This window comes from Mesoplodon mirus, assembly GCF_964341445.2.
Source record: "Mesoplodon mirus genome assembly, chromosome: 6".
NCBI classification, from domain to species: domain Eukaryota; kingdom Metazoa; phylum Chordata; class Mammalia; order Artiodactyla; family Ziphiidae; genus Mesoplodon; species Mesoplodon mirus.
In genome coordinates, this window is record NC_138982.1 from 115,946,722 (window position 1) to 115,955,850 (window position 9,129).

Consider the following 9,129-nt stretch of genomic DNA (forward strand, 5'->3'; position numbering starts at 1 on the left):
TCTGAATCAGCATCCAATATATGGTCATGGTTCTCCTATAGCCAGGATTCACTGGTGCAGGAATCAAGGAGTGGAAATGGGAGTGACATCACTCATTATTACCCCTAGTGACCCATTAGCAAAATTTTTGCTTTCCGATTCTGCAATCTTATACCCTGTTGGCCTGGAGGTCTTAGTTCCAAAGGGAGAAGTACCACCATAAGGAGACACAACAATGATTCCATTGAACTGGAAGTTGACTTCCAGCTGGCCACTTTGGACTCTGCAAGCCACTGAATCAGTAGGAAAAGAAGGGAGTTACTGTGCTGGCCAGGGTGACTGATCCTGATTACTAAGTGGAAACTGGACTGCTATTCTCCGGTGAAGGTAGGGAAGAGTATGTCTGGAATACAGGAGACCCCTTAGGGCTTGTCCTAGTATTACCATGCTCTGTGATTATGGTCAATGGAAAACTACAACAACCCTATCCAGTCAGGAATATTAGTGGTCAAGACCCTTCAAGAATGAAGGTTTAGACTTCTCCACCAGGTGAAGAACTAAGACCAGCTGAGTTGCTTGCTGAGTGCAAATGGAATACACTGAGTAGTGGAAGAAGATAGTTAAAAATACCAGCTATTCAATACAACCATGTAACTGGTTACAGAAATAAGGACTGTAATGTTAATGAGTATTTTCTCCTTATTTTGTTATGAATGTGTATATATACATATGTGTATATACCTAAATATGTATATACACATAAATATATATACACTAAGAAAATATCTTTATTTTCTTCTCTCTCTTATTCCCTAACCATGTAACATAAGTTACATTGAACTTATACCATAGTATTTAAGTATTGTTAATTTTATGTCATTGCATTTTTTTATAACATTGTGTAACTCTTTTTTTAACATCTTTATTGGGGTATAATTGTATTACAATGGTGTGTTAGTTTCTGCTTTATAACAAAGTAAATCAGCTATACATATCCATATATCCCCATAGCTTCTCCCTCTTGCGTCTCCCTCCCACCCTCTCTTTCCCACCCTTCTAGGTGGACACAAAGCACTGAGCTGATCTCCCTGTGCTATGCAGCTGCTTCCCACTAGCTATCTGTTTTACATTTGGTAGTGTATATAAGTCCATGCCACTCTCTCACTTCATCCCAGCTTACCCTTCCCCCTCCCCATGTCCTCAAGTCCATTCTCTACATCTGTGTCTTTATTCATGTCCTGCCCTTAGGTTCTTCAGAACCTCTTTTTTTTTTTTTTTTGGATTCTATATATATGTGTTTGCATATGGTATTTGTTTTTCTCTTTCTGACTTCACTCTGTATGACAGACTCTAGATCCATCCACCTCACTACAAATAACTAAATTTCGTTTCTCTTTATGGCTGAGTAATATTCCATTGTATGTATGTGCCACATCTTCTTTATCCATTCATCTGTCGATGGACACTTAGGTTGCTTCCATGTCCTGGTTATTGTAAATAGAGTTGCAATGAACATTATGGTACATGGCTCTTTGTGAATTATGGTTTTCTCAGGGTATAACGCCATTGCATTTTAATTATGGGATATCATGGAGAAGGGTAAACATCACTCAAGGACTTTACCTCCTCTTCTGGAGAAGGAGTTACTGTGTTTTCAGTTCTATGTATGATAGTTGTATCATGTTAGGTGGAATTATGATCCTGCTATTATCTTTATTTGGAGATTAAATATGGTTTAAAGAGATGCATATGGGTGCCAAATTTACAAGGTGGGCTTGTAATGGTTAATTTTATGTGTAACTTGACTGGGTCACAAGATACCCTGAAATTTCATTAAACATTATTCAGGGTATGTCTATGAGGGTATTTCTAGAAGAGTTTAACATTCACATTGGTAGACTGAGTAAAGCAGATTGCCCTGCCCAATACGGGTGGGCTTCATACAACATTCAAGGCATAAATAGAACAAAAAGGCTGAATAAGGGAGAAGTTGCTTTCTCTCTGCCTTAGTGTTGTCAGCCTAGGACATTGTTCTTCTTCTGCCTTGGACTTGAACTCGGACTGTACCATCAGCTCTCCTGAGTCTTGAACTTGCTCACTGGGACTTCTTAACCTCCATAAGAGAGCCAACTCCAGTTTTTAAAATGTCGTTACAATTGAAAATGCTATTGGTTCGGTCAAAACGTTCATTCATTTTTTTTTCCGTAAGATGGTTCTAGTAGCACTTAGTTGTCTTTAACTTCATTCCAAACAATTTTGTTAGATTGTATGTGACAGCTGTCATATCAGTGTGCATTAAAAAAAAGACATCAAAATTGGTGAATTTTTGTGTAGCCATTTTCATGTTGAAGATGGAAGAAAAGAAGCAACATTTTCAGCACAATATGCTTTATTATTTCTAGAAAGGTAAAAACGCAACTGAAATGCAAAAAAAAAGATTTCTGCAGTGTATGGAGAAGGTGCTCTGACTGATCAAACATGTCAAAACTGGCTTGCGAAGTTTCATGCTGGAGATTTCTTGCTGGCTGATGCTCCGTGGTCTGGTAGACCAGTTGAAGTTGATAGCGATAAAATCAAGACATTACTTAAGAACAATCAATGTTATACCACGTGGGAGATAGACAATATACTCAAAATATCCAAATCAAGGGTTGAAAATCATTTGCACCAGCTTGGTTATGTTAATTGCTTTGATGTTTGGGTTCCACATAAGTTAAGCGAAAAAAACCTTGACCGTATTTCCACATGCAATTCTCTACTTCAAAGTAATGAAAACGTTCCATTTTTAAAACACATTGTGATGGGTTATGAAAAGTGGATACTGTACAATAACGTGGAACAGACGAGATCATGGGGCAAGTGAAAGGAACCACCACCAGCCACACCAAAGGCCAGTCTTCATCCAAAGAAAGTGATGTTGTGTATATGGTGGGTTAAGGGAGTCCTCTATTACGAGCTCTTTCTGGGATAACAAGCAATTAATTCCAACAAGTACTGCTCCCAATTAGACCAAATGAAAGCAGTACTCGATGAAAAGCATCCAGAATTAGCCAACAGAAAACTCATAATCTTCCATTAGGATACCATAAGACCACATGTTTTCTTTGATGACCAGGCAAAAACTGTTACAGCTTGGCTGGGAAGTTCTGATTTATCCACCATATTCACCAGACGTTGTACCTTCAAATTTCTATATACTTATGTCTTTACAAAATTCTCTTAATGGAAAAAATTTCAATTCCCTGGAAAACTGTAAAAAGCACCAGGAAGAGTTCTTTGCTCAAAAAAATAAAAAGTTTTCAGAAGATGGAATTATGAAGTTCTCTGAAAAATGGCAGAAGGTCGTGGAACAAAAGGGTGAATATGTTGTTCAATAAAGTTCTTGGTGAAAATGAAAAATGTGTCTTTTATTTTTACTTAAAAACCGAAGGCACTTTTTGGTCAACCCAATATATTTTATATTTCCCATCAGGTAGCTCCATGACAAACCGCAATGTTAATGCTCACATTTCTTTAGAGGTCTATGCTGTAATTTAACCTGATATGTGCTTTAGGCTATTTCTCAAAGAAATGAGAAACTTAATTTGATATATGTACATTTAAGTATTAGCATGGATATATTCATATTGAAGCTAAAGATTTTTTTCCTCTCAATATATTTCACAATAATTATTATCTTGAATAGGCAATCATAAACTTTTTTGGCAGCCCTCAATTTCCTTTAAAATGTTTCACTCTTTTATTTATTTATTTATTTATTTTTATTTTTAATTTTTTTGCGGTATGCTGGCCTCTCACCACTGTGGCCTCTCCCGTTGCGGAGCACAGGCTCCGGACGCGCAGGCTCAGTGGCCATGGCTCATGGGCCCAGCCACTCCACAGCATGTGGGACCCTCCCAGACTGGGGCACGAACCCGTGTCCCCTGCATGGGCAGGCGGACTCTCAACCACTGCGCCACCAGGGAAGCCCAAAATGTTTCACTCTTGACATGAAATATTAGAGCATAGAAGATTAAAGCATGAGCCCAGTACAAAAAGACTCTCACTCCTGGACTTAGATTTACAAAAGTATGCTATATATATGTGTATATATGATTGAAAAGTAAGAAAATGCTCAGAACAAAACTCCTTACTCAATTTCACTTTCATCATAAGAGAAAAAATTATCGGTCTTTGATCTTGGTTTACCTGTTTCTCATTCAAATATATAGCAGTATTCTAGTCCATAATAGAAAAAAAGTAATTAAAGTATATTTTAATAGCAGAATCATAATCTCTACCATTAAATTCTTACATAATGACTGAAATAGATATGATTTCATAACCAGTCTGCTTCTTATTTAGAAATAGTATCATAATTTGATCCAGCTCAGAATTAGAATGTGTTGTCAACAAATGGTTAAATTAAAAAATTTAATAGTAGAAACTTAGGGAGCATGAAAAAGCTTGGTTAAAAGTTGTACGGGTGTGATGGAAGGATGGCCTACTATGTAGAATCAACATGCCATGGAGAAATATATGCATTTGTAAGCTTACCACAGAAAACCAATTAACAAAGCAGTATCAGGTCTTGATCATACACCTTTACATAGCTTTGTAGAGCTGAGACTGTCATTAATATGTTGTAATTAAAAGTATGTCTATAAACAAAACTAATATTTAGTTTGAAATGACTCAGCAAAAATGTATTATTTTTCTCAAAAGAGAGAAGAAAATATATTTGACTAAGTTTTTATATAGAATAGGAGAGTTTAATGATAGAGCACTGTCTTTACCTCCTTTTAAAAAATTTGTTACACGGCACAGAAAAGCAGTACTGTTGGTTAGAAAACCCCTCATCCTGAACTGTCAAGACTTGGATGTTTCTTAGCTAGGTCTGAAAACTTAAGTGGAAGAAAACTTGATTTGTGAATTGAGTTTTCCCTAATTTAACTTCTGTTAAACCATATTCTGCTTGGCAAATTTCTTTAGCTTAAATTATATAGTTTCAAATAACCTTGGCAGATATCCTAAATCAACTATCATCTAACAATCTATCTTTAAAGAAGGAAACAAAACATGTCTTTAATTATAAAAATCATTGTTTTATAAGTTAAGAACTATGGTAAAGGTTTTTATTATTTAATGTAATATAACCCTCACTAGGTGGCATTTTGAGTTTTAAATTTTTGACAGGACATTTAGGAAATAAGTATCAAGAAACCTCAAGAAAAAAATATAATTTGTAATATTTATTTAAAAACCATTTTTTTCTCTTTTTGTAAAGTTGAGATAATCTGGAAAATGTTGCAATGACATTTTTACAGCTCATCCAGAAGCACTAATGTTGAGTAAAAATGTGCTTCTTGAGTGGCTTGTTTTTCTACTTAGAATATAATTCATATTGCAACCATAGGAATAATTCATCTGCCAAGATTAAGGAATTATTCCTAGATATATGGGCCTTGAAACAAATATTTAAGAGCACTAATTTACTGCATTGTTTGCTCATATAAAAATTTTACATTCTGAAAATCAGAGTCCCCTAGAGAACACAAGTTGGATTAGAAGTGGCAACAAAAAGTATTCCTTAGTTTATGTTTCCACAAATTGTCAAAACAAGACTTTAGAAAGTTTCCATGCATAAAAGGGCAAAGTTGGTCATTTCTGTAATCAAAGCAATGAAGACATTGAGTTCTGAATGTATGTTTCAGGATTTGAACCCCCAAAGATCTTCCATTCTCTCTTAAAATTTTTTTCTCAAAGCTGTTCAACTAAAGTTTGAAACAAAATATTAAATTTTGCTTTTAGTGATAGAAATCCAGGGAATAACAGAGAAGATACGTGAGGTTGTGGATGATGATGATTATAAAGAGAAGGAGGAGAAAGGGGTAGGATTGTAGAAGAAGGAAAGTATTACAGGTGTGATAGAAAAATGAGAAGAGATGCTATCAGCTGGAAACAATTTTCAGAAATGCCTATAGACTTCATGTTAATATTTATTAATATTAATATTGCAAAGAGGGCCCTAATAGTAATATTAATATTAGGGCCCTCTGTGCAATCTTTAATTAATAAATTAATTAATTAAAGAAAAAGATTATGAGTGACTGAAGCCTATCTTCATCAGCTTGCAAATGTCCAGCTACTCCAGAATAAGTTTTGACTAAAGCCACACAATTGTTGTCTTAACTGGGAGTTCTTTTAGAAGAACATGCATTCAATCATTTATTTATTCACTCAGAAAATATTTATTCAGCCTCTCTATATGCTAAGCACTGTGCTAAGTGTTTTAGATAAAGTGGAAACAAGACAGATAAGGACTCTGCCTTATAGATAGGATGAGATGAACAGTAAAATAATAAATCAGTACATGAAATAATTATAGATCAGATAAATGTCCAAAAGATATCCAAAGGCTGCTATGATATAGACTAATTCTAGAGTAAACTATTTTAGAGATGTGGTCCAAAAAGGCATTTCTGAGAAGTTCATTTGAGGTCTTTTAAGATGAAGCACCAATAAGATGAGAAGGATTTCATCATGCAGAGTGCTAAAAAGAGAAAAAGAAACAAATAAAAATCACTTTATTAAGCACAGAGAATAATAAACTCAAATAAAAGTGTCCTGTATCTCTGAGAAACAGAACAACAACAACAAAAAGCCTACAGGGCTGAAGTCTGGCCAATAAGAAGGACAATAATACACAAGATGAGTTGGGAAAGGAAACAAATCAGAAAACTCAAATTGGAGGTTTTTGGATTTTATCCTGCCTGAAATGGGATTTTTAAATGAAGGAATGATATGATTCCCATGTTTAAAAGATCACACTGACATTTCTATGGAGAATGAATGGTAGGTAAACAAATGTGTGGGCAGTGAGACCAAGTAGAAGAGAATTACAGAGAACCAAAGAGAGATGACACTGGCTTGGAGTGAGAAGGCAACTGTGGAGATGGAATGACATAAACATAGAAATATATAAAATATGAGTAGGACTTCATGATAAATTGGGAGAGGTGAGAGAAAGGAAATAATCAAGGATGAATAACAGGCTTGAGTAACAATGCAAATTTCTGAGATGGGAAAGATTGGGATAGGAAAAATTTTGTTTTGAAATGTGTGAAGAAGGAAATTAAAGCTTTCCATTTTGGACAGTTTAACATTGATATTGTTAGTTGTCCTGAATTTTGATTCTCTCACCCCCCTTTATTTTTTTTTAATTAATAGAATCTCAATTTTTAGCTATGCATGTGGCCACCTGGAAGAAAAACTACATTTCCCAAACTCTCCAATATAGGTGACCGTGTGACTTGGAATGTAGGCATAAGCTGGAGTGCTCAACTTTGGGAACTATATTAAATAGAGGGACTGTGCTCTTCTGATTCCTTTATTTCTCTCCTTCTAAGTTGGACATTGGTGGGTTAAAGACTGCCAAATACATTGACAGTTCTTCCACCAAGCTCTATTTATCCTTCCCTTGTATCCGTGCTACATTTCTAATAAACTAAGTAATGCTGTTTATTCTGGTGCTTTGACCATACTTTGAGTAGGAAAGAGGTAATGCTCATCAGTGTCATCATCAATGACTTAGAAAGGAAAATTGAAAAATGATTTAAGTGGTGGGGAAGAATTAATACTGAAATGAATTACAGAGTGAATGGAAGATAGGGAAGAGTCTATGAACCTTAAACCTTTTGTCTGAGAAGTTTTACAATAAAGGGTGAGAGTGAAATGCTGAGATGTCCAGAAGGAGATAGAGGATAATGGAGGTAATTAAGGCATGGAATATGATGAGAAACACTTCTATTATGAGGAAAATAATCTAATGGGAAAAAAACATATTGAGAAGAAGGAAAGCCAGAATGAAATTGAAGAAACAAATTCTTAAAGACTAGTTTTAAGAGAAGGGACAGTCTTTCCACAGAGAATAGGAGGCAAAAGCGAAAAGATGAATTTTTAGTCTTGTAGTGGGAAGTTGAGGGAAGCATGTAGTTTAATGTGGCCTAGCACAGGCTGTACCTGATGGAATGACAGGAGTTACCTTACTGTCCTCAACATGAGAATGCAGTGCTTCTCCTCTGTGGACTCATTCTCCTTTTTGTATATTAGTCTATACTATTACATACACATTCCATGTAGCTGATATTGTCATCTTTAAAAAATGATAACTTTTCCCCCTAAAAATATATTGTTAAATTTTTTAAAAAGCAAAAGGCAAAAGAAAAAAATATATATGTAAATAAGCATGCATATATCTGCTCTTCGAAGAAAAAATATAAGAAAGATAAACAAGAAAACTATGAAATTATTACAGGCGAGGTATGAGTGGAAAGGAGAAGAAAAAAAGAGGGAGTTACACTTTTCTGAGTGTACCTTTTTATATGGATTTGACTCTTGGGAGCATGTTAATGTTTTACATATTCAAAAATTTAAAATAAGTCAACAACAATGAGAATTTTAAAAACTAAAATTAAAACAGATGAACTCAACTGTATTTCAATATCACATCAGAGGGATAAAGGTAAACTGAACAAAAAATTTAATCAAAGTAACTTTAGAACACAGTATGTGACTATGTACCCTCAGTCCAGGGGTGGGATATTGGGATTTGGGTGGAAATGCAAAGAAATATTGAACTTTTTTAGTAGAATTCCTTTTGTACTAGTATGGATGAAACAATTCTCAGATTATTACACAGGATTTGTAGGTTTGATCAAATGAATAAGTGTATTGTTATTGCTGAGAGCCAGGGTCCCTACTATAGATGAAGGAAAATATAAACATGGCAGGGGGCAAGGAGGGAAGGAAGAATAATGTTGAGGTGGATTGCAGTTAGAAGTATAGTATGAATTTATGGTATAAATACTACTTCTGTCTGTTGCAAAGCCAATATATAGAGAAACTCCAGTGGTAACAAGCACATGTAGAACCCACACACCTCTATACCACTCCCCATGAAAAATTAAACAGGAATCTTCAGATAATTTACCAATTTATGGTCTAGAACAGGGTAGGTTGAGTCTGGAATAATTTACTATGCAAGAAAGTAAAAATGTGCAAAAAGAAATGATAACCTATTAAAAGGACACCATCACCAGCTTGAAGGTGATCCCACTAACCAAGCCTGGAACAAGTTAGTTAAGCAGGGAGAGTAATGAATTATAAATA